The 24,109-nt window shown below is 39.5% G+C and overlaps 40 non-coding genes and 8 pseudogenes across 40 annotated transcripts; all 48 read left to right on the top strand.

The window, feature by feature from the left end:
• The first annotated feature begins 106 nt into the window (after nt 1-106).
• Nucleotides 107-225, top strand: LOC146044799 (5S ribosomal RNA). The gene has a single exon (XR_014465236.1). It is a non-coding gene; the product is annotated as a 5S ribosomal RNA (ribosomal RNA).
• A 346-nt stretch (nt 226-571) lies between these two features.
• On the top strand, nt 572-690 carry LOC146043318 (5S ribosomal RNA). The gene has a single exon (XR_014464311.1). It is a non-coding gene; the product is annotated as a 5S ribosomal RNA (ribosomal RNA).
• Nucleotides 691-1,492: 802 nt separating this feature from the next.
• LOC146044744 (5S ribosomal RNA) lies at nt 1,493-1,611 on the top strand. Its single transcript, XR_014465181.1, has one exon. It is a non-coding gene; the product is annotated as a 5S ribosomal RNA (ribosomal RNA).
• Nucleotides 1,612-1,956: 345 nt separating this feature from the next.
• On the top strand, nt 1,957-2,075 carry LOC146044905 (5S ribosomal RNA). Its single transcript, XR_014465342.1, has one exon. It is a non-coding gene; the product is annotated as a 5S ribosomal RNA (ribosomal RNA).
• An 802-nt stretch (nt 2,076-2,877) lies between these two features.
• LOC146044697 (5S ribosomal RNA) lies at nt 2,878-2,996 on the top strand. Its single transcript, XR_014465134.1, has one exon. It is a non-coding gene; the product is annotated as a 5S ribosomal RNA (ribosomal RNA).
• A 344-nt stretch (nt 2,997-3,340) lies between these two features.
• LOC146043532 (5S ribosomal RNA) lies at nt 3,341-3,459 on the top strand. The gene has a single exon (XR_014464524.1). It is a non-coding gene; the product is annotated as a 5S ribosomal RNA (ribosomal RNA).
• Nucleotides 3,460-3,805: 346 nt separating this feature from the next.
• On the top strand, nt 3,806-3,924 carry LOC146043317 (5S ribosomal RNA). The gene has a single exon (XR_014464310.1). It is a non-coding gene; the product is annotated as a 5S ribosomal RNA (ribosomal RNA).
• Nucleotides 3,925-4,726: 802 nt separating this feature from the next.
• Nucleotides 4,727-4,845, top strand: LOC146044743 (5S ribosomal RNA). Its single transcript, XR_014465180.1, has one exon. It is a non-coding gene; the product is annotated as a 5S ribosomal RNA (ribosomal RNA).
• A 345-nt stretch (nt 4,846-5,190) lies between these two features.
• Nucleotides 5,191-5,309, top strand: LOC146044903 (5S ribosomal RNA). Its single transcript, XR_014465339.1, has one exon. It is a non-coding gene; the product is annotated as a 5S ribosomal RNA (ribosomal RNA).
• An 802-nt stretch (nt 5,310-6,111) lies between these two features.
• Nucleotides 6,112-6,230, top strand: LOC146044695 (5S ribosomal RNA). The gene has a single exon (XR_014465131.1). It is a non-coding gene; the product is annotated as a 5S ribosomal RNA (ribosomal RNA).
• Nucleotides 6,231-6,573: 343 nt separating this feature from the next.
• On the top strand, nt 6,574-6,692 carry LOC146043531 (5S ribosomal RNA). The gene has a single exon (XR_014464523.1). It is a non-coding gene; the product is annotated as a 5S ribosomal RNA (ribosomal RNA).
• Nucleotides 6,693-7,037: 345 nt separating this feature from the next.
• On the top strand, nt 7,038-7,156 carry LOC146043500 (5S ribosomal RNA). Its single transcript, XR_014464493.1, has one exon. It is a non-coding gene; the product is annotated as a 5S ribosomal RNA (ribosomal RNA).
• A 345-nt stretch (nt 7,157-7,501) lies between these two features.
• Nucleotides 7,502-7,620, top strand: LOC146044645 (5S ribosomal RNA). Its single transcript, XR_014465082.1, has one exon. It is a non-coding gene; the product is annotated as a 5S ribosomal RNA (ribosomal RNA).
• Nucleotides 7,621-7,965: 345 nt separating this feature from the next.
• Nucleotides 7,966-8,084, top strand: LOC146043938 (5S ribosomal RNA). Its single transcript, XR_014464797.1, has one exon. It is a non-coding gene; the product is annotated as a 5S ribosomal RNA (ribosomal RNA).
• A 345-nt stretch (nt 8,085-8,429) lies between these two features.
• LOC146043926 (5S ribosomal RNA) lies at nt 8,430-8,548 on the top strand. The gene has a single exon (XR_014464795.1). It is a non-coding gene; the product is annotated as a 5S ribosomal RNA (ribosomal RNA).
• A 346-nt stretch (nt 8,549-8,894) lies between these two features.
• Nucleotides 8,895-9,013, top strand: LOC146044841 (5S ribosomal RNA). The gene has a single exon (XR_014465278.1). It is a non-coding gene; the product is annotated as a 5S ribosomal RNA (ribosomal RNA).
• Nucleotides 9,014-9,358: 345 nt separating this feature from the next.
• LOC146043862 (5S ribosomal RNA) lies at nt 9,359-9,477 on the top strand (annotated as a pseudogene).
• A 345-nt stretch (nt 9,478-9,822) lies between these two features.
• On the top strand, nt 9,823-9,941 carry LOC146043454 (5S ribosomal RNA). Its single transcript, XR_014464447.1, has one exon. It is a non-coding gene; the product is annotated as a 5S ribosomal RNA (ribosomal RNA).
• A 344-nt stretch (nt 9,942-10,285) lies between these two features.
• Nucleotides 10,286-10,404, top strand: LOC146043974 (5S ribosomal RNA; annotated as a pseudogene).
• A 345-nt stretch (nt 10,405-10,749) lies between these two features.
• On the top strand, nt 10,750-10,868 carry LOC146044592 (5S ribosomal RNA). Its single transcript, XR_014465028.1, has one exon. It is a non-coding gene; the product is annotated as a 5S ribosomal RNA (ribosomal RNA).
• Nucleotides 10,869-11,213: 345 nt separating this feature from the next.
• On the top strand, nt 11,214-11,332 carry LOC146043914 (5S ribosomal RNA). Its single transcript, XR_014464792.1, has one exon. It is a non-coding gene; the product is annotated as a 5S ribosomal RNA (ribosomal RNA).
• A 344-nt stretch (nt 11,333-11,676) lies between these two features.
• Nucleotides 11,677-11,795, top strand: LOC146043972 (5S ribosomal RNA; annotated as a pseudogene).
• A 345-nt stretch (nt 11,796-12,140) lies between these two features.
• Nucleotides 12,141-12,259, top strand: LOC146044641 (5S ribosomal RNA). Its single transcript, XR_014465078.1, has one exon. It is a non-coding gene; the product is annotated as a 5S ribosomal RNA (ribosomal RNA).
• Nucleotides 12,260-12,604: 345 nt separating this feature from the next.
• LOC146043629 (5S ribosomal RNA) lies at nt 12,605-12,723 on the top strand. Its single transcript, XR_014464621.1, has one exon. It is a non-coding gene; the product is annotated as a 5S ribosomal RNA (ribosomal RNA).
• A 345-nt stretch (nt 12,724-13,068) lies between these two features.
• LOC146043902 (5S ribosomal RNA) lies at nt 13,069-13,187 on the top strand. The gene has a single exon (XR_014464790.1). It is a non-coding gene; the product is annotated as a 5S ribosomal RNA (ribosomal RNA).
• Nucleotides 13,188-13,532: 345 nt separating this feature from the next.
• LOC146044043 (5S ribosomal RNA) lies at nt 13,533-13,651 on the top strand (annotated as a pseudogene).
• Nucleotides 13,652-13,995: 344 nt separating this feature from the next.
• Nucleotides 13,996-14,114, top strand: LOC146043174 (5S ribosomal RNA). The gene has a single exon (XR_014464167.1). It is a non-coding gene; the product is annotated as a 5S ribosomal RNA (ribosomal RNA).
• A 345-nt stretch (nt 14,115-14,459) lies between these two features.
• Nucleotides 14,460-14,578, top strand: LOC146044640 (5S ribosomal RNA). Its single transcript, XR_014465076.1, has one exon. It is a non-coding gene; the product is annotated as a 5S ribosomal RNA (ribosomal RNA).
• A 345-nt stretch (nt 14,579-14,923) lies between these two features.
• Nucleotides 14,924-15,042, top strand: LOC146044590 (5S ribosomal RNA). The gene has a single exon (XR_014465027.1). It is a non-coding gene; the product is annotated as a 5S ribosomal RNA (ribosomal RNA).
• A 345-nt stretch (nt 15,043-15,387) lies between these two features.
• On the top strand, nt 15,388-15,506 carry LOC146044639 (5S ribosomal RNA). Its single transcript, XR_014465075.1, has one exon. It is a non-coding gene; the product is annotated as a 5S ribosomal RNA (ribosomal RNA).
• A 345-nt stretch (nt 15,507-15,851) lies between these two features.
• Nucleotides 15,852-15,970, top strand: LOC146043939 (5S ribosomal RNA; annotated as a pseudogene).
• Nucleotides 15,971-16,316: 346 nt separating this feature from the next.
• Nucleotides 16,317-16,435, top strand: LOC146043740 (5S ribosomal RNA). Its single transcript, XR_014464732.1, has one exon. It is a non-coding gene; the product is annotated as a 5S ribosomal RNA (ribosomal RNA).
• Nucleotides 16,436-16,780: 345 nt separating this feature from the next.
• On the top strand, nt 16,781-16,899 carry LOC146044740 (5S ribosomal RNA). Its single transcript, XR_014465177.1, has one exon. It is a non-coding gene; the product is annotated as a 5S ribosomal RNA (ribosomal RNA).
• A 345-nt stretch (nt 16,900-17,244) lies between these two features.
• LOC146044638 (5S ribosomal RNA) lies at nt 17,245-17,363 on the top strand. Its single transcript, XR_014465074.1, has one exon. It is a non-coding gene; the product is annotated as a 5S ribosomal RNA (ribosomal RNA).
• Nucleotides 17,364-17,708: 345 nt separating this feature from the next.
• Nucleotides 17,709-17,827, top strand: LOC146044035 (5S ribosomal RNA; annotated as a pseudogene).
• Nucleotides 17,828-18,172: 345 nt separating this feature from the next.
• Nucleotides 18,173-18,291, top strand: LOC146044637 (5S ribosomal RNA). The gene has a single exon (XR_014465073.1). It is a non-coding gene; the product is annotated as a 5S ribosomal RNA (ribosomal RNA).
• Nucleotides 18,292-18,636: 345 nt separating this feature from the next.
• On the top strand, nt 18,637-18,755 carry LOC146044034 (5S ribosomal RNA; annotated as a pseudogene).
• Nucleotides 18,756-19,100: 345 nt separating this feature from the next.
• LOC146043570 (5S ribosomal RNA) lies at nt 19,101-19,219 on the top strand. Its single transcript, XR_014464561.1, has one exon. It is a non-coding gene; the product is annotated as a 5S ribosomal RNA (ribosomal RNA).
• Nucleotides 19,220-19,564: 345 nt separating this feature from the next.
• Nucleotides 19,565-19,683, top strand: LOC146043383 (5S ribosomal RNA). Its single transcript, XR_014464375.1, has one exon. It is a non-coding gene; the product is annotated as a 5S ribosomal RNA (ribosomal RNA).
• A 346-nt stretch (nt 19,684-20,029) lies between these two features.
• Nucleotides 20,030-20,148, top strand: LOC146043890 (5S ribosomal RNA). Its single transcript, XR_014464788.1, has one exon. It is a non-coding gene; the product is annotated as a 5S ribosomal RNA (ribosomal RNA).
• A 345-nt stretch (nt 20,149-20,493) lies between these two features.
• Nucleotides 20,494-20,612, top strand: LOC146043569 (5S ribosomal RNA). Its single transcript, XR_014464560.1, has one exon. It is a non-coding gene; the product is annotated as a 5S ribosomal RNA (ribosomal RNA).
• A 344-nt stretch (nt 20,613-20,956) lies between these two features.
• LOC146043173 (5S ribosomal RNA) lies at nt 20,957-21,075 on the top strand. Its single transcript, XR_014464166.1, has one exon. It is a non-coding gene; the product is annotated as a 5S ribosomal RNA (ribosomal RNA).
• A 345-nt stretch (nt 21,076-21,420) lies between these two features.
• Nucleotides 21,421-21,539, top strand: LOC146044634 (5S ribosomal RNA). Its single transcript, XR_014465071.1, has one exon. It is a non-coding gene; the product is annotated as a 5S ribosomal RNA (ribosomal RNA).
• A 345-nt stretch (nt 21,540-21,884) lies between these two features.
• On the top strand, nt 21,885-22,003 carry LOC146043567 (5S ribosomal RNA). Its single transcript, XR_014464559.1, has one exon. It is a non-coding gene; the product is annotated as a 5S ribosomal RNA (ribosomal RNA).
• A 345-nt stretch (nt 22,004-22,348) lies between these two features.
• Nucleotides 22,349-22,467, top strand: LOC146044633 (5S ribosomal RNA). Its single transcript, XR_014465070.1, has one exon. It is a non-coding gene; the product is annotated as a 5S ribosomal RNA (ribosomal RNA).
• Nucleotides 22,468-22,812: 345 nt separating this feature from the next.
• On the top strand, nt 22,813-22,931 carry LOC146044033 (5S ribosomal RNA; annotated as a pseudogene).
• A 346-nt stretch (nt 22,932-23,277) lies between these two features.
• Nucleotides 23,278-23,396, top strand: LOC146043566 (5S ribosomal RNA). The gene has a single exon (XR_014464558.1). It is a non-coding gene; the product is annotated as a 5S ribosomal RNA (ribosomal RNA).
• A 345-nt stretch (nt 23,397-23,741) lies between these two features.
• On the top strand, nt 23,742-23,860 carry LOC146044739 (5S ribosomal RNA). The gene has a single exon (XR_014465175.1). It is a non-coding gene; the product is annotated as a 5S ribosomal RNA (ribosomal RNA).
• The last annotated feature ends 249 nt before the right edge of the window (nt 23,861-24,109 follow it).

The following is a 24,109-nucleotide window of genomic DNA, read 5'->3' as shown; positions in this document are numbered from 1 at the left end:
ATTACCAACACATAATTTTTTTCAGTAAGCCAATACAGTTAGGAAACTTTTGTATTAGCTTACCTGGTGATAGAAGTAGAAGAGGGCAAAAAAGTGCCTGTATCTCACCTACAGCCATACCACATTGGATAGGCCCAATCTCGTCTGATCTTGGAAGCTAAGCAGTGTTGGGCCTGTTTAGTACTTGGGTGGGAGACCACATGGGAACACCAGGTGCTGTAGGTTTTTTCACATTACTGGCAAATTGTTTTTATTCTCTTGCTATTTAAATTGGAAAAAAAATCTTTTTATTGCCAGCACTGACATTTGGAAGAGGTCAAACAGACACAATAGCCATCACCTAAAGACTTACCATACTGTTTAGGCCCAATTCCAACTGCATTTGGCAGCTAAACAGTGTTGAGCCTCTTTAGTAGTTTAATTTAAGACCCCCTGCTAATAACATGTCCTGTAGGTCTTTTTACATTACCAACACATGATTTTTTTCAGTAAGCCAATACAGTTAGGAAACTTTTTTTATTAGCTTACCTGGTGATAGAAGTAGAAGAGGGCAAAAAAGTGCCTGTATCTCACCTACAGCCATACCACATTGGATAGGCCCAATCTCGTCTGATCTTGGAAGCTAAGCAGTGTTGGGCCTGGTTAGTGCTTGGGTGGGAGACCACATGGGAACACCAGGTGCTGTAGGTTTTTTCACAATACTGGCAAATTGTTTTTATTCTCTAGCTATTTAAATTGGAAACTTTTTCTTTTTATTGCCAGCACAGACATTTGGAAGAGGTCAAACAGACACAATAGCCATCACCTAAAGACTTACCAAACTGTTTAGGCTCAATTCCATCTGCTTTTGGCAGCTAAACAGTGTTGAGCCTCTTTAGTAGTTTAATTTAAGACCCCCTGCTAATATCATGTCCTGTAGGTCTTTTTACATTACCAACACATGATTTTTTTTCAGTAAGCCAATACAGTTAGGAAACTTTTTTATTAGCTTACCTGGTGATAGAAGTAGAAGAGGGCAAAAAAGTGCTTGTATCTCACTTACAGCCATACCACATTGGATAGGCCCTGATCTTGGAAGCAGAGAAGTGTTGGGCCTGGTTAGTACTAGGATGGGAGACCACATGGGAACACCAGGTGCTGTAGGTTTTTTCATATTACTGGCAAATTGTTTTTATTCTCTAGCTATTTAAATTGGAAACTTTTTCTTTTTATTGCCAGCACAGACATTTGGAAGAGGTCAAACAGACACAATAGCCATCACCTAAAGACTTACCACACTGTTTAGGTCCAATTCCAACTGCTTTTGGCAGCTAAACAGTGTTGAGCCTCTTTAGTAGTTTAATTTAAGACCCCCTGCTAATATCATGTCCTGTTGGTCTTTTTACATTACCAACACATGATTTTTTTTCAGTAAGCCAATACAGTTAGGAAACTTTTGTATTAGCTTACCTGGTGATAGAAGTAGAAGAGGGCAAAAAAGTGCCTGTATCTCACCTGCAGCCATACCACATTGGATAGGCCCAATCTCGTCTGATCTTGGAAGCTAAGCAGTGTTGGGCCTGGTTAGTACTTGGGTGGGAGACCACATGGGAACACCAGGTGCTGTAGGTTTTTTCACATTACTGGCAAATTGTTTTTATTCACTAGCTATTTAAATTGGAAAAAAAATATTTTTATTGCCAGCACTGACATTTGGAAGAGGTCAAACAGACACAATAGCCATCACCTAAAGACTTACCACACTGTTTAGGCCCAATTCCAACTGCTTTTGGCAGCTAAACAGTGTTGAGCCTCTTTAGTAGTTTAATTTAAGACCCCCTGCTAATATCATGTCCTGTAGGTCTTTTTACATTACCAACACATGATTTTTTTCAGTAAGCCAATACAGTTAGGAAACTTTTGTATTAGCTTACCTGGTGATAGAAGTAGAAGAGGGCAAAAAAGTGCCTGTATCTCACCTACAGCCATACCACATTGGATAGGCCCAATCTCGTCTGATCTTGGAAGCTAAGCAGTGTTGGGCCTGGTTAGTACTTGGGTGGGAGACTACATGGGAACACCAGGTGCTGTAGGTTTTTTCACATTACTGGCAAATTGTTTTTATTCTCTAGCTATTTAAATTGGAAATTTTTTCTTTTTATTGCCAGTACAGACATTTGGAAGAGGTCAAACAGACACAATAGCCATCACCTAAAGACTTACCACACTGTTTAGGCCCAATTCCAACTGCTTTTGGCAGCTAAACAGTGTTGAGCCTCTTTAGTAGTTTAATTTAAGACCCCCTGCTAATATCATGTCCTGTAGGTCTTTTTACATTACCAACACATGATTTTTTTTCAGTAAGCCAATACAGTTAGGAAACTTTTTTTATTAGCTTACCTGGTGATAGAAGTAGAAGAGGGCAAAAAAGTGCTTGTATCTCACTTACAGCCATACCACATTGGATAGGCCCTGATCTTGGAAGCAGAGAAGTGTTGGGCCTGGTTAGTACTAGGATGGGAGACCACATGGGAACACCAGGTGCTGTAGGTTTTTTCACATTACTGGCAAATTGTTTTTATTCTCTAGCTATTTAAATTGGAAAATTTTTCTTTTTATTGCCAGCACTGACATTTGGAAGAGGTCAAACAGACACAATAGCCATCACCTAAAGACTTACCACACTGTTTAGGCCCAATTCCAACTGCTTTTGGCAGCTAAACAGTGTTGAGCCTCTTTAGTAGTTTAATTTAAGACCCCCTGCTAATATCATGTCTTGTAGGTCTTTTTACATTACCAACACATGATTTTTTGCAGTAAGCCAAAATAGTTAGGAAATTTTTTTATTAGCTTACATGGTGATAGAAGTAGAAGAGAGCAAAAAAGTGCCTGTGTCTAGCCTACAGCCATACCACATTGGATAGGCCCAATCTCGTCTGATCTTGGAAGCTAAGCAGTGTTGGGCCTGGTTAGTACTTGGGTGGGAGACCACATGGGAACACCAGGTGCTGTAGGTTTTTTCACATTACTGGCAAATTGTTTTTATTCTCTAGCTATTTAAATTGGAAACTTTTTCTTTTTATTGCCAGTACAGACATTTGGAAGAGGTCAAACAGACACAATAGCCATCACCTAATGACTTACCACACTGTTTAGGCCCAATTCCAACTGCTTTTGGCAGCTAAACAATGTTGAGCCTCTTTAGTAGTTTAATTTAAGACCCCCTGCTAATATCATGTCCTGTAGGTCTTTTTACATTACCAACACATGATTTTTTTCAGTAAGCCAATACAGTTAGGAAACTTTTTTATTAGCTTACCTGGTGATAGAAGTAGAAGAGGGAAAAAAAGTGCCTGTATCTTACTACAGCCATACCACATTGGATAGTCCCAATCTCGTCTGATCTTGGAAGCTAAGCAGTGTTGGGCCTGGTTAGTACTCGGGTGGGAGACCACATGGGAACACCAGGTGCTGTAGGTTTTTTCACATTACTGGCAAATTGTTTTTATTCTCTAGCTATTTAAATTGGAAAAAAAATATTTTTATTGCCAGCACTGACATTTGGAAGAGGTCAAACAGACACAATAGCCATCACCTAAAGACTTACCATACTGTTTAGGCCCAATTCCAACTGCATTTGGCAGCTAAACAGTGTTGAGCCTCTTTAGTAGTTTAATTTAAGACCCCCTGCTAATAACATGTCCTGTAGGTCTTTTTACATTACCAACACATGATTTTTTTCAGTAAGCCAATACAGTTAGGAAACTTTTTTTATTAGCTTACCTGGTGATAGAAGTAGAAGAGGGCAAAAAAGTGCCTGTATCTCACCTACAGCCATACCACATTGGATAGGCCCAATCTCGTCTGATCTTGGAAGCTAAGCAGTGTTGGGCCTGGTTAGTGCTTGGGTGGGAGACCACATGGGAACACCAGGTGCTGTAGGTTTTTTCACAATACTGGCAAATTGTTTTTATTCTCTAGCTATTTAAATTGGAAACTTTTTCTTTTTATTGCCAGCACAGACATTTGGAAGAGGTCAAACAGACACAATAGCCATCACCTAAAGACTTACCAAACTGTTTAGGCTCAATTCCATCTGCTTTTGGCAGCTAAACAGTGTTGAGCCTCTTTAGTAGTTTAATTTAAGACCCCCTGCTAATATCATGTCCTGTAGGTCTTTTTACATTACCAACACATGATTTTTTTTCAGTAAGCCAATACAGTTAGGAAACTTTTTTATTAGCTTACCTGGTGATAGAAGTAGAAGAGGGCAAAAAAGTGCTTGTATCTCACTTACAGCCATACCACATTGGATAGGCCCTGATCTTGGAAGCAGAGAAGTGTTGGGCCTGGTTAGTACTAGGATGGGAGACCACATGGGAACACCAGGTGCTGTAGGTTTTTTCATATTACTGGCAAATTGTTTTTATTCTCTAGCTATTTAAATTGGAAACTTTTTCTTTTTATTGCCAGCACAGACATTTGGAAGAGGTCAAACAGACACAATAGCCATCACCTAAAGACTTACCACACTGTTTAGGTCCAATTCCAACTGCTTTTGGCAGCTAAACAGTGTTGAGCCTCTTTAGTAGTTTAATTTAAGACCCCCTGCTAATATCATGTCCTGTTGGTCTTTTTACATTACCAACACATGATTTTTTTTCAGTAAGCCAATACAGTTAGGAAACTTTTGTATTAGCTTACCTGGTGATAGAAGTAGAAGAGGGCAAAAAAGTGCCTGTATCTCACCTGCAGCCATACCACATTGGATAGGCCCAATCTCGTCTGATCTTGGAAGCTAAGCAGTGTTGGGCCTGGTTAGTACTTGGGTGGGAGACCACATGGGAACACCAGGTGCTGTAGGTTTTTTCACATTACTGGCAAATTGTTTTTATTCACTAGCTATTTAAATTGGAAAAAAAATATTTTTATTGCCAGCACTGACATTTGGAAGAGGTCAAACAGACACAATAGCCATCACCTAAAGACTTACCACACTGTTTAGGCCCAATTCCAACTGCTTTTGGCAGCTAAACAGTGTTGAGCCTCTTTAGTAGTTTAATTTAAGACCCCCTGCTAATATCATGTCCTGTAGGTCTTTTTACATTACCAACACATGATTTTTTTCAGTAAGCCAATACAGTTAGGAAACTTTTGTATTAGCTTACCTGGTGATAGAAGTAGAAGAGGGCAAAAAAGTGCCTGTATCTCACCTACAGCCATACCACATTGGATAGGCCCAATCTCGTCTGATCTTGGAAGCTAAGCAGTGTTGGGCCTGGTTAGTACTTGGGTGGGAGACTACATGGGAACACCAGGTGCTGTAGGTTTTTTCACATTACTGGCAAATTGTTTTTATTCTCTAGCTATTTAAATTGGAAATTTTTTCTTTTTATTGCCAGTACAGACATTTGGAAGAGGTCAAACAGACACAATAGCCATCACCTAAAGACTTACCACACTGTTTAGGCCCAATTCCAACTGCTTTTGGCAGCTAAACAGTGTTGAGCCTCTTTAGTAGTTTAATTTAAGACCCCCTGCTAATATCATGTCCTGTAGGTCTTTTTACATTACCAACACATGATTTTTTTTCAGTAAGCCAATACAGTTAGGAAACTTTTTTTATTAGCTTACCTGGTGATAGAAGTAGAAGAGGGCAAAAAAGTGCTTGTATCTCACTTACAGCCATACCACATTGGATAGGCCCTGATCTTGGAAGCAGAGAAGTGTTGGGCCTGGTTAGTACTAGGATGGGAGACCACATGGGAACACCAGGTGCTGTAGGTTTTTTCACATTACTGGCAAATTGTTTTTATTCTCTAGCTATTTAAATTGGAAAATTTTTCTTTTTATTGCCAGCACTGACATTTGGAAGAGGTCAAACAGACACAATAGCCATCACCTAAAGACTTACCACACTGTTTAGGCCCAATTCCAACTGCTTTTGGCAGCTAAACAGTGTTGAGCCTCTTTAGTAGTTTAATTTAAGACCCCCTGCTAATATCATGTCTTGTAGGTCTTTTTACATTACCAACACATGATTTTTTGCAGTAAGCCAAAATAGTTAGGAAATTTTTTTATTAGCTTACATGGTGATAGAAGTAGAAGAGAGCAAAAAAGTGCCTGTGTCTAGCCTACAGCCATACCACATTGGATAGGCCCAATCTCGTCTGATCTTGGAAGCTAAGCAGTGTTGGGCCTGGTTAGTACTTGGGTGGGAGACCACATGGGAACACCAGGTGCTGTAGGTTTTTTCACATTACTGGCAAATTGTTTTTATTCTCTAGCTATTTAAATTGGAAACTTTTTCTTTTTATTGCCAGTACAGACATTTGGAAGAGGTCAAACAGACACAATAGCCATCACCTAATGACTTACCACACTGTTTAGGCCCAATTCCAACTGCTTTTGGCAGCTAAACAATGTTGAGCCTCTTTAGTAGTTTAATTTAAGACCCCCTGCTAATATCATGTCCTGTAGGTCTTTTTACATTACCAACACATGATTTTTTTCAGTAAGCCAATACAGTTAGGAAACTTTTTTATTAGCTTACCTGGTGATAGAAGTAGAAGAGGGAAAAAAGTGCCTGTATCTTACTACAGCCATACCACATTGGATAGTCCCAATCTCGTCTGATCTTGGAAGCTAAGCAGTGTTGGGCCTGGTTAGTACTCGGGTGGGAGACCACATGGGAACACCAGGTGCTGTAGGTTTTTTCACATTACTGGCAAATTGTTTTTATTCTCTAGCTATTTAAATTGGAAAAAAATTATTTTTATTGCCAGCACTGACATTTGGAAGAGGTCAAACAGACACAATAGCCATCACCTAAAGACTTACCATACTGTTTAGGCCCAATTCCAACTGCATTTGGCAGCTAAACAGTGTTGAGCCTCTTTAGTAGTTTAATTTAAGACCCCCTGCTAATAACATGTCCTGTAGGTCTTTTTACATTACCAACACATGATTTTTTTCAGTAAGCCAATACAGTTAGGAAACTTTTTTATTAGCTTACCTGGTGATAGAAGTAGAAGAGGGCAAAAAAGTGCCTGTATCTCACCTACAGCCATACCACATTGGATAGGCCCAATCTCGTCTGATCTTGGAAGCTAAGCAGTGTTGGGACTGGTTAGTACTTGGGTGGGAGACCACATGGGAACACCAGGTGCTGTAGGTTTTTTCACATTACTGGCAAATTGTTTTTATTCTCTAGCTATTTAAATTGGAAACGTTTACTTTTTATTGCCAGTACAGACATTTGGAAGAAGTCAAACAGACACAATAGCCATCACCTAAAGACTTACCACACTGTTTAGGACCAATTCCAACTGCTTTTTGCAGCTAAACAGTGTTGAGCCTCTTTAGTAGTTTAATTTAAGACCCCCTGCTAATATCATGTCCTGTAGGTCTTTTTACATTACCAACACAGAATTTTTTTCAGTAAGCCAATACAGTTAGGAAACTTTTTTATTAGCTTACATGGTGATAGAAGTAGAAGAGAGCAAAAAAGTGCCTGTATCTAACCTACAGCCATACCACATTGGATAGGCCCAATCTCGTCTGATCTTGGAAGCTAAGCAGTGTTGGGCCTGGTTAGTACTCGGGTGGGAGACCACATGGGAACACCAGGTGCTGTAGGTTTTTTCACATTACTGGCAAATTGTTTTTATTCTCTAGCTATTTAAATTGGAAAAAAATTCTTTTTATTGCCAGCACTGACATTTGGAAGAGGTCAAACAGACACAATAGCCATCACCTAAAGACTTACCATACTGTTTAGGCCCAATTCCAACTGCATTTGGCAGCTAAACAGTGTTGAGCCTCTTTAGTAGTTTAATTTAAGACCCCCTGCTAATAACATGTCCTGTAGGTCTTTTTACATTACCAACAAAAGAATTTTTTTAGTAAGCCAATACAGTTAGGAAACTTTTTTATTAGCTTACCTGGTGATAGAAGTAGAAGAGGGCAAAAAAGTGCCTGTATCTCACCTACAGCCATACCACATTGGATAGGCCCAATCTCGTCTGATCTTGGAAGCTAAGCAGTGTTGGGCCTGGTTAGTACTTGGGTGGGAGACCACATGGGAACACCAGGTGCTGTAGGTTTTTTCACATTACTGGCAAATTGTTTTTATTCTCTAGCTATTTAAATTGGAAACGTTTACTTTTTATTGCCAGTACAGACATTTGGAAGAAGTCAAACAGACACAATAGCCATCACCTAAAGACTTACCACACTGTTTAGGACCAATTCCAACTGCTTTTGGCAGCTAAACAGTGTTGAGCCTCTTTAGTAGTTTAATTTAAGACCCCCTGCTAATATCATGTCCTGTAGGTCTTTTTACATTACCAACACAGAATTTTTTTCAGTAAGCCAATACAGTTAGGAAACTTTTTTATTAGCTTACATGGTGATAGAAGTAGAAGAGAGCAAAAAAGTGCCTGTATCTAACCTACAGCCATACCACATTGGATAGGCCCAATCTCGTCTGATCTTGGAAGCTAAGCAGTGTTGGGCCTGGTTAGTACTTGGGTGGGAGACCACATGGGAACACCAGGTGCTGTAGGTTTTTTTCACATTACTGGCAAATTGTTTTTATTCTCTAGCTATTTAAATTGGAAACTTTTTCTTTTTATTGCCAGTACAGACATTTGGAAGAAGTCAAACAGACACAATAGCCATCACCTAAAGACTTACCACACTGATTAGGCCCAATTCCAACTGCTTTTGGCAGCTAAACAGTGTTGAGCCTCTTTAGTAGTTTAATTTAAGACCCCCTGCTAATATCATGTCCTGTAGGTCTTTTTACATTACCAACACATAATGTTTTTCAGTAAGCCAATACAGTTAGGAAACTTTTTTATTAGCTTACCTGGTGATAGAAGTAGAAGAGGGCAAAAAAGTGCCTGTATCTCACCTACAGCCATACCACATTGGATAGGCCCAATCTCGTCTGATCTTGGAAGCTAAGCAGTGTTGGGCCTGGTTAGTACTTGGGTGGGAGACCACATAGGAACACCAGGTGCTGTAGGTTTTTTCACATTACTGGCAAATTGTTTTTATTCTCTAGCTATTTAAATTGGAAACGTTTACTTTTTATTGCCAGTACAGACATTTGGAAGAAGTCAAACAGACACAATAGCCATCACCTAAAGACTTACCACACTGATTAGGCCCAATTCCAACGGCTTTTGGCAGCTAAACAGTGTTGAGCCTCTTTAGTAGTTTAATTTAAGACCCCCTGCTAATATCATGTACTGTAGGTATTTTTACATTACCAACACATGATTTTTTGCAGTAAGCCAATACAGTTAGGAAACTTTTTTATTAGCTTACCTGGTGATAGAAGTAGAAGAGGGCAAAAAAGTGCCTGTATCTCACCTACAGCCATACCACATTGGATAGGCCCAATCTCGTCTGATCTTGGAAGCTAAGCAGTGTTGGGCCTGTTTAGTACTTGGGTCGGAGACCACATGGGAACACCAGGTGCTGTAGGTTTTTTCACATTACTGGCAAATTGTTTTTATTCTCTAGCTATTTAAATTGGAAACTTTTTCTTTTTATTGCCAGCACTGACATTTGGAAGAGGTCAAACAGACACAATAGCCATCACCTAAAGACTTACCACACTGTTTAGGCCCAATTCCAACTGCTTTTGGCAGCTAAACAGTGTTGAGCCTCTTTAGTAGTTTAATTTAAGACCCCCTGCTAATATCATGTCCTGTAGGTCTTTTTACATTACCAACACATGATTTTTTGCAGTAAGCCAATACAGTTAGGAAACTTTTTTATTAGCTTACATGGTGATAGAAGTAGAAGAGAGCAAAAAAGTGCCTGTATCTAACCTGCAGCCATACCACATTGGATAGGCCCAATCTCGTCTGATCTTGGAAGCTAAGCAGTGTTGGGCCTGGTTAGTACTTGGGTGGGAGACCACATGGGAACACCAGGTGCTATAGGTTTTTTCACATTACTGGCAAATTGTTTTTATTCTCTAGCTATTTAAATTGGAAACTTTTTCTTTTTATTGCCAGTGCAGACATTTGGAAGAGGTCAAACAGACACAATAGCCATCACCTAATGACTTACCACACTGTTTAGGCCCAATTCCAACTGCTTTTGGCAGCTAAACAATGTTGAGCCTCTTTAGTAGTTTAATTTAAGACCCCCTGCTAATATCATGTCCTGTAGGTCTTTTTACATTACCAAGACATGATTTTTTTCAGTAAGCCAATACAGTTAGGAAACTTTTTTATTAGCTTACCTGGTGATAGAAGTAGAAGAGGGCAAAAAAGTGCCTGTATCTTACTACAGCCATACCACATTGGATAGTCCCAATCTCGTCTGATCTTGAAAGCTAAGCAGTGTTGGGCCTGGTTAGTACTTGGGTGGGAGACCACATGGGAACACCAGGTGTTGTAGGTTTTTTCACATTACTGGCAAATTGTTTTTATTCTCTAGCTATTTAAATTGGAAACTTTTTCTTTTTATTGCCAGTACAGACATTTGGAAGAGGTCAAACAGACACAATAGCCATCACCTAATGACTTACCACACTGTTTAGGCCCAATTCCAACTGCTTTTGGCAGCTAAACAATGTTGAGCCTCTTTAGTAGTTTAATTTAAGACCCCCTGCTAATATCATGTCCTGTAGGTCTTTTTACATTACCAACACATGATTTTTTTCAGTAAGCCAATACAGTTAGGAAACTTTTTTATTAGCTTACCTGGTGATAGAAGTAGAAGAGGGCAAAAAAGTGCATGTATCTCACCTACAGCCATACCACATTGGATAGTCCCAATCTCGTCTGATCTTGGAAGCTAAGCAGTGTTGGGCCTGGTTAGTACTTGGGTGGGAGACCACATGGGAACACCAGGTGCTGTAGGTTTTTTCACATTACTGGCAAATTGTTTTTATTCTCTAGCTATTTAAATTGGAAACTTTTTCTTTTTATTGCCAGCACTGACATTTGGAAGAGGTCAAACAGACACAATAGCCATCACCTAAAGACTTACCACACTGTTTAGGCCCAATTCCAACTGCTTTTGGCAGCTAAACAGTGTTGAGCCTCTTTAGTAGTTTAATTTAAGACCCCCTGCTAATATCATGTCCTGTAGGTCTTTTTACATTACCAACACATGATTTTTTGCAGTAAGCCAATACAGTTAGGAAACTTTTTTATTAGCTTACATGGTGATAGAAGTAGAAGAGAGCAAAAAAGTGCCTGTATCTAACCTACAGCCATACCACATTGGATAGGCCCAATCTCGTCTGATCTTGGAAGCTAAGCAGTGTTGGGCCTGGTTAGTACTTGGGTGGGAGACCACATGGGAACACCAGGTGCTGTAGGTTTTTTCACATTACTGGCAAATTGTTTTTATTCTCTAGCTATTTAAATTGGAAACTTTTTCTTTTTATTGCCAGTGCAGACATTTGGAAGAGGTCAAACAGACACAATAGCCATCACCTAATGACTTACCACACTGTTTAGGCCCAATTCCAACTGCTTTTGGCAGCTAAACAATGTTGAGCCTCTTTAGTAGTTTAATTTAAGACCCCCTGCTAATATCATGTCCTGTAGGTCTTTTTACATTACCAAGACATGATTTTTTTCAGTAAGCCAATACAGTTAGGAAACTTTTTTATTAGCTTACCTGGTGATAGAAGTAGAAGAGGGCAAAAAAGTGCCTGTATCTTACTACAGCCGTACCACATTGGATAGTCCCAATCTCGTCTGATCTTGGAAGCTAAGCAGTGTTGGGCCTGGTTAGTACTTGGGTGGGAGACCACATGGGAACACCAGGTGTTGTAGGTTTTTTCACATTACTGGCAAATTGTTTTTATTCTCTAGCTATTTAAATTGGAAACTTTTTCTTTTTATTGCCAGTACAGACATTTGGAAGAGGTCAAACAGACACAATAGCCATCACCTAAAGACTTACCACACTGTTTAGGCCCAATTCCTACTGCTTTTGGCAGCTAAACAGTGTTCAGCCTCTTTAGTAGTTTAATTTAAGACCCCCTGCTAATATCATGTCCTGTAGGTCTTTTTACATTACCAACACATGATTTTTTGCAGTAAGCCAATACAGTTAGGAAACTTTTTTATTAGCTTACATGGTGATAGAAGTAGAAGAGAGCAAAAAAGTGCCTGTATCTAACCTACAGCCATACCACATTGGATAGGCCCAATCTCGTCTGATCTTGGAAGCTAAGCAGTGTTGGGCCTGATTAGTACTTGGGTGGGAGACCACATGGGAACACCAGGTGCTGTAGGTTTTTTCACATTACTGGCAAATTGTTTTTATTCTCTAGCTATTTAAATTGGAAACTTTTTCTTTTTATTGCCAGCACTGACATTTGGAAGAGGTCAAACAGACACAATAGCCATCACCTAAAGACTTACCACACTGTTTAGGCCCAATTCCAACTGCTTTTGGCAGCTAAACAGTGTTGAGCCTCTTTAGTAGTTTAATTTAAGACCCCCTGCTAATATCATGTCCTGTAGGTCTTTTTACATTACCAACACATGATTTTTTTCAGTAAGCCAATACAGTTAGGAAACTTTTTTATTAGCTTACCTGGTGATAGAATTAGAAGAGGGCAAAAAAGTGCCTGTATCTCACCTACAGCCATACCACATTGGATAGGCCCAATCTCGTCTGATATTGGAAGCTAAGCAGTGTTGGGCCTGTTTAGTACTTGGGTGGGAGACCACATGGGAACACCAGGTGCTGTAGGTTTTTTCACATTACTGGCAAATTGTTTTTATTCTCTAGCTATTTAAATTGGAAACTTTTTCTTTTTATTGCCAGTACAGACATTTGGAAGAGGTCAAACAGACACAATAGCCATCACCTAAAGACTTACCACACTGTTTAGGCCCAATTCCAACTGCTTTTGGCAGCTAAACAGTGTTGAGCCTCTTTAGTAGTTTAATTTAAGACCCCCTGCTAATATCATGTCCTGTATGTCTTTTTACATTACCAACACATGATTTTTATCAGTAAGACAATACAGTTGGGAAACTTTTTTATTAGCTTACCTGGTTATAGAAGTAGAAGAGGGCAAAAAAGTGCTTGTATCAAACCTACAGCCATACCACATTGGATAGGCCCAATCTCGTCTGATCTTGGAAGCTAAGCAGTGTTGGGCCTGGTTAGTACTTGGGTGGGAGACCACATGGGAACACCAGGTGCTGTAGGTTTTTTCACATTACTGGCAAATTGTTTTTATTCTCTAGCTATTTAAATTGGAAATTTTTTCTTTTTATTGCCAGCACTGACATTTGGAAGAGGTCAAACAGACACAATAGCCATCACCTAAAGACTTACCATACTGTTTAGGCCCAATTCCAACTGCTTTTGGCAGCTAAACAGTGTTAAGCCTCTTTAGTAGTTTAATTTAAGACCCCCTGCTAATAACATGTCCTGTAGGTCTTTTTACATTACCAACACATGATTTTTTTCAGTAAGCCAATACAGTTAGGAAACTTTTTTATTAGCTTACCTGGTGATAGAAGTAGAAGAGGGCAAAAAAGTGCCTGTCTCTCACCTACAGCCATACCACATTGGATAGTCCCAATCTCGTCTGATCTTGGAAGCTAAGCAGTGTTGGGCCTGGTTAGTACTTGGGTTGGAGACCACATGGGAACACCAGGTGCTTTAGGTTTTTTCACATTACTGGCAAATTGTTTTTATTCTCTAGCTATTTAAATTGGAAACTTTTTCTTTTTATTGCCAGCACAGACATTTGGAAGAGGTCAAACAGACACAATAGCCATCACCTAAAGACTTATCACACTGTTAAGGCCCAATTCCAACTGCTTTTGGCAGCTAAACAGTGTTGAGCCTCTTTAGTAGTTTAATTTAAGACCCCCTGCTAATAACATGTCCTGTAGGTCTTTTTACATTACCAACTCATGATTTTTTTCACTAAGCCAATACAGTTAGGAAACTTTTTTATTAGCTTACCTGGTGATAGAATAGAAGAGGGCAAAAAAGTGCCTGTATCGTACATACAGCCATACCACATTGGATAGGCCCAATCTCGTCTGATCTTGGAAGCTAAGCAGTGTTGGGCCTGGTTAGTACTTGGGTGGGAGACCACATGGGAACACCAGGTGCTGTAGGTTTTTTCACATTACTGGCAAATTGTTTTTATTCTCTAGCTATTTAAATTGGAAACTTTTTCTTTTTATTGCCAGCACTGACATTTGGAAGAGGTCAAACAGACACAATAGCCATCACCTAAAGACTTACCACACTGTTTAGGCCCAATTCCAACTGCTTTTGGCAGCTAAACAGTGTTGAGCCTCTTTAGTAGTTTAATTTAAGACCTCCTGCTAATATCATGTCCTGTAGGTCTTTTTACATTACCAACACATGATTTTTTTCAGTAAGCCAATACAGTTAGGAAACTTTTGTATTAGCTTACCTGGTGATAGAAGTAGAAGAGGGCAAAAAAGTGCGTGTATCTCACCTACAGCCATACCACATTGGATAGGCCCAATCTCGTCTGATCTTGGAAGCTAAGCAGTGTTGGGCCTGATTAGTACTTGGGTGGGAGACCACATGGGAACACCAGGTGCTGTAGGTTTTTTCACATTACTGGCAAATTGTTTTTATTCTCTAGCTATTTAAATTGGAAACTTTTTCTTTTTATAGCCAGCACTGACATTTGGAAGAGGTCAAACAGACACAATAGCCATCACCTAAAGACTTACCGTACTGTTTAGGCCCAATTCCAACTGCTTTTGGCAGCTAAACAGTGTTGAGCCTCTTTAGTAGTTTAATTTAAGACCCCCTGCTAATATCATGTCATGTAGGTCTTTTTACATTACCAACACATGATTTTTTTCAGTAAGCCAATACAGTTAGGAAACTTTTTTATTAGCTTACCTGGTGATAGAAGTAGAAGAGGGTAAAAAAGTGCCTGTATCTCACCTACAGCCATACCACATTGGATAGTCCCAATCTCGTCTGATCTTGGAAGCTAAGCAGTGTTGGGCCTGGTTAGTACTTGGGTGGGAGACCACATGGGAACACCAGGTGCTGTAGGTTTTTTCACATTACTGGCAAATTGTTTTTATTCTCTAGCTATTTAAATTGAAAACTTTTTCTTTTTATTGCCAGCACTGACATTTGGAAGAGGTCAAACAGACACAATAGCCATCACATAAAGACTTACCACACTGTTTAGGCCCAATTCCAACTGCTTTTGGCAGCTAAACAGTGTTGAGCCTCTTTAGTAGTTTAATTTAAGACCCCCTGCTAATATCATGTCCTGTATGTCTTTTTACATTACCAACACATGATTTTTTTCAGTAAGCCAATACAGTTAGGAAACTTTTGTATTAGCTTACCTGGTGATAGAAGTAGAAGAGGGCAAAAAAGTGCGTGTATCTCACCTACAGCCATACCACATTGGATAGGCCCAATCTCGTCTGATCTTGGAAGCTAAGCAGTGTTGGGCCTGATTAGTACTTGGGTGGGAGACCACATGGGAACACCAGGTGCTGTAGGTTTTTTCACATTACTGGCAAATTGTTTTTATTCTCTAGCTATTTAAATTGGAAACTTTTTCTTTTTATAGCCAGCACTGACATTTGGAAGAGGTCAAACAGACACAATAGCCATCACCTAAAGACTTACCGTACTGTTTAGGCCCAATTCCAACTGCTTTTGGCAGCTAAACAGTGTTGAGCCTCTTTAGTAGTTTAATTTAAGACCCCCTGCTAATAACATGTCCTGTAGGTCTTTTTACATTACCAACACATGATTTTTTTCAGTAAGCCAATACAGTTAGGAAACTTTTTTATTAGCTTACCTGGTGATAGAATTAGAAGAGGGCAAAAAAGTGCCTGTATCTCACCTACAGCCATACCATATTGGATAGGCCCAATCTCGTCTGATCTTGGAAGTTAAGCAGTGTTGGGCCTGTTTAGTACTTGGGTGGTAGACCACATGGGAACACCAGGTGCTATAGGTTTTTTTCACATTACTGGCAAATTGTTTTTATTCTCTAGCTATTTAAATTGGAAACTTTTTCTTTTTATTGCCAGTACAGACATTTGGAAGAGGTCAAACAGACACAATAGCCATCACCTAAAGACTTACCACACTGTTTAGGCCCAATTCCAACTGCTTTTGGCAGCTAAACAGTGTTGAGCCTCTTTAGTAGTTTAATTTAAGACCCCCTGCTAATATCATGTCATGTAGGTCTTTTTACATTACCAACACATGATTTTTTTCAGTAAGCCAATACAGTTAGGAAACTTTTTTATTAGCTTACCTGGTGATAGAAGTAGAAGAGGGCAAAAAAGTGCCTGTATCTCACCTACAGCTATACCACATTGGATAGGCCCAATCTCGTCTGATCTTGGAAGCTAAGCATTGTTGGGCCTGGTTAGTACTTGGGTGGGAGACCACATGGGAACACCAGGTGCTTTAGGTTTTTTCACATTACTGGCAAATTGTTTTTATTCTCTAGCTATTTAAATTGGAAACTTTTTCTTTTTATTGCCAGTACAGACATTTGGAAGAGGTCAAACATACACAATAGCCATCACCTAAAGACTTACCACACTGTTTAGGCCCAATTCCAACTGCTTTTGGCAGCTAAACAGTGTTGAGCCTCTTTAGTAGTTTAATTTAAGACCCCCTGCTAATATCATGTCATGTAGGTCTTTTTACATTACCAACACATGATTTTTTTCAGTAAGCCAATACAGTTAGGAAACTTTTTTATTAGCTTACCTGGTGATAGAAGTAGAAGAGGGTAAAAAAGTGCCTGTATCTCACCTACAGCCATACCACATTGGATAGTCCCAATCTCGTCTGATCTTGGAAGCTAAACAGTGTTGGGCCTGGTTAGTACTTGGGTGGGAGACCACATGGGAACACCAGGTGCTGTAGGTTTTTTCACATTACTGGCAAATTGTTTTTATTCTCTAGCTATATAAATTGAAAACTTTTTCTTTTTATTGCCAGCACTGACATTTGGAAGAGGTCAAACAGACACAATAGCCATCACATAAAGACTTACCACACTGTTTAGGCCCAATTCCAACTGCTTTTGGCAGCTAAACAGTGTTGAGCCTCTTTAGTAGTTTAATTTAAGACCCCCTGCTAATATCATGTCCTGTATGTCTTTTTACATTACCAACACATGATTTTGTTCAGTAAGCCAATACAGTTAGGAAACTTTTGTATTAGCTTACCTGGTGATAGAAGTAGAAGAGGGCAAAAAAGTGCGTGTATCTCACCTACAGCCATACCACATTGGATAGGCCCAATCTCGTCTGATCTTGGAAGCTAAGCAGTGTTGGGCCTGATTAGTACTTGGGTGGGAGACCACATGGGAACACCAGGTGCTGTAGGTTTTTTCACATTACTGGCAAATTGTTTTTATTCTCTAGCTATTTAAATTGGAAACTTTTTCTTTTTATAGCCAGCACTGACATTTGGAAGAGGTCAAACAGACACAATAGCCATCACCTAAAGACTTACCGTACTGTTTAGGCCCAATTCCAACTGCTTTTGGCAGCTAAACAGTGTTGAGCCTCTTTAGTAGTTTAATTTAAGACCCCCTGCTAATAACATGTCCTGTAGGTCTTTTTACATTACCAACACATGATTTTTTTCAGTAAGCCAATACAGTTAGGAAACTTTTTTATTAGCTTACCTGGTGATAGAATTAGAAGAGGGCAAAAAAGTGCCTGTATCTCACCTACAGCCATACCATATTGGATAGGCCCAATCTCGTCTGATCTTGGAAGCTAAGCAGTGTTGGGCCTGTTTAGTACTTGGGTGGTAGACCACATGGGAACACCAGGTGCTATAGGTTTTTTCACATTACTGGCAAATTGTTTTTATTCTCTAGCTATTTAAATTGGAAACTTTTTCTTTTTATTGCCAGTACAGACATTTGGAAGAGGTCAAACAGACACAATAGCCATCACCTAAAGACTTACCACACTGTTTAGGCCCAATTCCAACTGCTTTTGGCAGCTAAACAGTGTTGAGCCTCTTTAGTAGTTTAATTTAAGACCCCCTGCTAATATCATGTCCTGTATGTCTTTTTACATTACCAACACATGATTTTTTTCAGTAAGCCAATACAGTTAGGAAACTTTTGTATTAGCTTACCTGGTGATAGAAGTAGAAGAGGGCAAAAAAGTGCGTGTATCTCACCTACAGCCATACCACATTGGATAGGCCCAATCTCGTCTGATCTTGGAAGCTAAGCAGTGTTGGGCCTGATTAGTACTTGGGTGGGAGACCACATGGGAACACCAGGTGCTGTAGGTTTTTTCACATTACTGGCAAATTGTTTTTATTCTCTAGCTATTTAAATTGGAAACTTTTTCTTTTTATAGCCAGCACTGACATTTGGAAGAGGTCAAACAGACACAATAGCCATCACCTAAAGACTTACCGTACTGTTTAGGCCCAATTCCAACTGCTTTTGGCAGCTAAACAGTGTTGAGCCTCTTTAGTAGTTTAATTTAAGACCCCCTGCTAATAACATGTCCTGTAGGTCTTTTTACATTACCAACACATGATTTTTTTCAGTAAGCCAATACAGTTAGGAAACTTTTTTATTAGCTTACCTGGTGATAGAATTAGAAGAGGGCAAAAAAGTGCCTGTATCTCACCTACAGCCATACCATATTGGATAGGCCCAATCTCGTCTGATCTTGGAAGCTAAGCAGTGTTGGGCCTGTTTAGTACTTGGGTGGTAGACCACATGGGAACACCAGGTGCTATAGGTTTTTTCACATTACTGGCAAATTGTTTTTATTCTCTAGCTATTTAAATTGGAAACTTTTTCTTTTTATTGCCAGTACAGACATTTGGAAGAGGTCAAACAGACACAATAGCCATCACCTAAAGACTTACCACACTGTTTAGGCCCAATTCCAACTGCTTTTGGCAGCTTAACAGTGTTGAGCCTCTTTAGTAGTTTAATTTAAGACCCCCTGCTAATATCATGTCATGTAGGTCTTTTTACATTACCAACACATGATTTTTTTCAGTAAGCCAATACAGTTAGGAAACTTTTTTATTAGCTTACCTGGTGATAGAAGTAGAAGAGGGCAAAAAAGTGCCTGTATCTCACCTACAGCCATACCACATTGGATAGGCCCAATCTCGTCTGATCTTGGAAGCTAAGCATTGTTGGGCCTGGTTAGTACTTGGGTGGGAGACCACATGGGAACACCAGGTGCTTTAGGTTTTTTCACATTACTGGCAAATTGTTTTTATTCTCTAGCTATTTAAATTGGAAACTTTTTCATTTTATTGCCAGTACAGACATTTGGAAGAGGTCAAACATACACAATAGCCATCACCTAAAGACTTACCACACTGTTTAGGCCCAATTCCAACTGCTTTTGGCAGCTAAACAGTGTTGAGCCTCTTTAGTAGTTTAATTTAAGACCCCCTGCTAATATCATGTCATGTAGGTCTTTTTACATTACCAACACATGATTTTTTTCAGTAAGCCAATACAGTTAGGAAACTTTTTTATTAGCTTACCTGGTGATAGAAGTAGAAGAGGGTAAAAAAGTGCCTGTATCTCACCTACAGCCATACCACATTGGATAGTCCCAATCTCGTCTGATCTTGAAAGCTAAGCAGTGTTGGGCCTGGTTAGTACTTGGGTGGGAGACCACATGGGAACACCAGGTGTTGTAGGTTTTTTCACATTACTGGCAAATTGTTTTTATTCTCTAGCTATTTAAATTGGAAATTTTTTTCTTTTTATTGCCAGCACTGACATTTGGAAGAGGTCAAACAGACACAATAGCCATCACATAAAGACTTACCACACTGTTTAGGCCCAATTCCAACTGCTTTTGGCAGCTAAACAGTGTTGAGCCTCTTTAGTAGTTTAATTTAAGACCCCCTGCTAATAACATGTCCTGTAGGTCTTTTTACATTACCAACACATGATTTTTTTCAGTAAGCCAATACAGTTAGGAAACTTTTTTATTAGCTTACCTGGTGATAGAAGTAGAAGAGGGCAAAAAAGTGCCTGTATCTCACCTACAGCCATACCACATTGGATAGGCCCAATCTCGTCTGATCTTGGAAGCTAAGCAGTGTTGGGCCTGGTTAGTACTTGGGTGGGAGACCACATGGGAACACCAGGTGCTGTAGGTTTTTTCACATTACTGGCAAATTGTTTTTATTCTCTAGCTATTTAAATTGGAAACTTTTTCTTTTTATTGCCAGTACAGACATTTGGAAGAGGTCAAACAGACACAATAGCCATCACCTAAAGACTTACCACACTGTTTAGGCCCAATTCCAACTGCTTTTGGCAGCTAAACAGTGTTGAGCCTCTTTAGTAGTTTAATTTAAGACCCCCTGCTAATATCATGTCATGTAGGTCTTTTTACATTACCAACACATGATTTTTTTCAGTAAGCCAATACAGTTAGGAAACTTTTTTATTAGCTTACCTGGTGATAGAAGTAGAAGAGGGCAAAAAAGTGCCTGTATCTCACCTACAGCCATACCACATTGGATAGGCCCAATCTCGTCTGATCTTGGAAGCTAAGCATTGTTGGGCCTGGTTAGTACTTGGGTGGGAGACCACATGGGAACACCAGGTGCTTTAGGTTTTTTTACATTACTGGCAAATTGTTTTTATTCTCTAGCTATTTAAATTGGAAACTTTTTCTTTTTATTGCCAGTACAGACATTTGGAAGAGGTCAAACATACACAATAGCCATCACCTAAAGACTTATCACACTGTTAAGGCCCAATTCCAACTGCTTTTGGCAGCTAAACAGTGTTGAGCCTCTTTAGTAGTTTAATTTAAGACCCCCTGCTAATAACATGTCCTGTAGGTCTTTTTACATTACCAACTCATGATTTTTTTCACTAAGCCAATACAGTTAGGAAACTTTTTTATTAGCTTACCTGGTGATAGAATAGAAGAGGGCAAAAAAGTGCCTGTATCGTACATACAGCCATACCACATTGGATAGGCCCAATCTCGTCTGATCTTGGAAGCTAAGCAGTGTTGGGCCTGGTTAGTACTTGGGTGGGAGACCACATGGGAACACCAGGTGCTGTAGGTTTTTTCACATTACTGGCAAATTGTTTTTATTCTCTAGCTATTTAAATTGGAAACTTTTTCTTTTTATTGCCAGCACTGACATTTGGAAGAGGTCAAACAGACACAATAGCCATCACCTAAAGACTTACCACACTGTTTAGGCCCAATTCCAACTGCTTTTGGCAGCTAAACAGTGTTGAGCCTCTTTAGTAGTTTAATTTAAGACCTCCTGCTAATATCATGTCCTGTAGGTCTTTTTACATTACCAACACATGATTTTTTTCAGTAAGCCAATACAGTTAGGAAACTTTTGTATTAGCTTACCTGGTGATAGAAGTAGAAGAGGGCAAAAAAGTGCGTGTATCTCACCTACAGCCATACCACATTGGATAGGCCCAATCTCGTCTGATCTTGGAAGCTAAGCAGTGTTGGGCCTGATTAGTACTTGGGTGGGAGACCACATGGGAACACCAGGTGCTGTAGGTTTTTTCACATTACTGGCAAATTGTTTTTATTCTCTAGCTATTTAAATTGGAAACTTTTTCTTTTTATTGCCAGTACAGACATTTTGAAGAGGTCAAACAGACACAATAGCCATCACCTAAAGACTTACCACACTGTTTAGGCCCAATTCCAACTGCTTTTGGCAGCTAAACAGTGTTGAGCCTCTTTAGTAGTTTAATTTAAGAACCCCTGCTAATATCATGTCATGTAGGTCTTTTTACATTACCAACACATGATTTTTTTCAGTAAGCCAATACAGTTAGGAAACTTTTTTATTAGCTTACCTGGTGATAGAAGTAGAAGAGGGCAAAAAAGTGCCTGTATCTCACCTACAGCCATACCACATTGGATAGGCCCAATCTCGTCTGATCTTGGAAGCTAAGCATTGTTGGGCCTGGTTAGTACTTGGGTGGGAGACCACATGGGAACACCAGGTGCTTTAGGTTTTTTCACATTACTGGCAAATTGTTTTTATTCTCTAGCTATTTAAATTGGAAACTTTTTCTTTTTATTGCCAGTACAGACATTTGGAAGAGGTCAAACATACACAATAGCCATCACCTAAAGACTTACCACACTGTTTAGGCCCAATTCCAACTGCTTTTGGCAGCTAAACAGTGTTGAGCCTCTTTAGTAGTTTAATTTAAGACCCCCTGCTAATATCATGTCATGTAGGTCTTTTTACATTACCAACACATGATTTTTTTCAGTAAGCCAATACAGTTAGGAAACTTTTGTATTAGCTTACCTGGTGATAGAAGTAGAAGAGGGCAAAAAAGTGCGTGTATCTCACCTACAGCCATACCACATTGGATAGGCCCAATCTCGTCTGATCTTGGAAGCTAAGCAGTGTTGGGCCTGATTAGTACTTGGGTGGGAGACCACATGGGAACACCAGGTGCTGTAGGTTTTTTCACATTACTGGCAAATTGTTTTTATTCTCTAGCTATTTAAATTGGAAACTTTTTCTTTTTATAGCCAGCACTGACATTTGGAAGAGGTCAAACAGACACAATAGCCATCACCTAAAGACTTACCGTACTGTTTAGGCCCAATTCCAACTGCTTTTGGCAGCTAAACAGTGTTGAGCCTCTTTAGTAGTTTAATTTAAGACCCCCTGCTAATAACATGTCCTGTAGGTCTTTTTACATTACCAACACATGATTTTTTTCAGTAAGCCAATACAGTTAGGAAACTTTTTTATTAGCTTACCTGGTGATAGAATTAGAAGAGGGCAAAAAAGTGCCTGTATCTCACCTACAGCCATACCATATTGGATAGGCCCAATCTCGTCTGATCTTGGAAGCTAAGCAGTGTTGGGCCTGTTTAGTACTTGGGTGGTAGACCACATGGGAACACCAGGTGCTATAGGTTTTTTTCACATTACTGGCAAATTGTTTTTATTCTCTAGCTATTTAAATTGGAAACTTTTTCTTTTTATTGCCAGTACAGACATTTGGAAGAGGTCAAACAGACACAATAGCCATCACCTAAAGACTTACCACACTGTTTAGGCCCAATTCCAACTGCTTTTGGCAGCTAAACAGTGTTGAGCCTCTTTAGTAGTTTAATTTAAGACCCCCTGCTAATATCATGTCATGTAGGTCTTTTTACATTACCAACACATGATTTTTTTCAGTAAGCCAATACAGTTAGGAAACTTTTTTATTAGCTTACCTGGTGATAGAAGTAGAAGAGGGCAAAAAAGTGCCTGTATCTCACCTACAGCCATACCACATTGGATAGGCCCAATCTCGTCTGATCTTGGAAGCTAAGCATTGTTGGGCCTGGTTAGTACTTGGGTGGGAGACCACATGGGAACACCAGGTGCTTTAGGTTTTTTCACATTACTGGCAAATTGTTTTTATTCTCTAGCTATTTAAATTGGAAACTTTTTCTTTTTATTGCCAGTACAGACATTTGGAAGAGGTCAAACATACACAATAGCCATCACCTAAAGACTTACCACACTGTTTAGGCCCAATTCCAACTGCTTTTGGCAGCTAAACAGTGTTGAGCCTCTTTAGTAGTTTAATTTAAGACCCCCTGCTAATATCATGTCATGTAGGTCTTTTTACATTACCAACACATGATTTTTTTCAGTAAGCCAATACAGTTAGGAAACTTTTTTATTAGCTTACCTGGTGATAGAAGTAGAAGAGGGTAAAAAAGTGCCTGTATCTCACCTACAGCCATACCACATTGGATAGTCCCAATCTCGTCTGATCTTGGAAGCTAAACAGTGTTGGGCCTGGTTAGTACTTGGGTGGGAGACCACATGGGAACACCAGGTGCTGTAGGTTTTTTCACATTACTGGCAAATTGTTTTTATTCTCTAGCTATATAAATTGAAAACTTTTTCTTTTTATTGCCAGCACTGACATTTGGAAGAGGTCAAACAGACACAATAGCCATCACATAAAGACTTACCACACTGTTTAGGCCCAATTCCAACTGCTTTTGGCAGCTAAACAGTGTTGAGCCTCTTTAGTAGTTTAATTTAAGACCCCCTGCTAATATCATGTCCTGTATGTCTTTTTACATTACCAACA

The sequence above is a fragment of the Crinia signifera genome, chromosome 19 (assembly GCF_055691185.1).
Source record: "Crinia signifera chromosome 19, ASM5569118v1, whole genome shotgun sequence".
Lineage (NCBI taxonomy): Eukaryota > Metazoa > Chordata > Amphibia > Anura > Myobatrachidae > Crinia > Crinia signifera.
The sequence above is the reverse complement of the archived record's forward strand: the minus strand, read 5'-3'. Positions and strand labels throughout refer to the sequence as shown.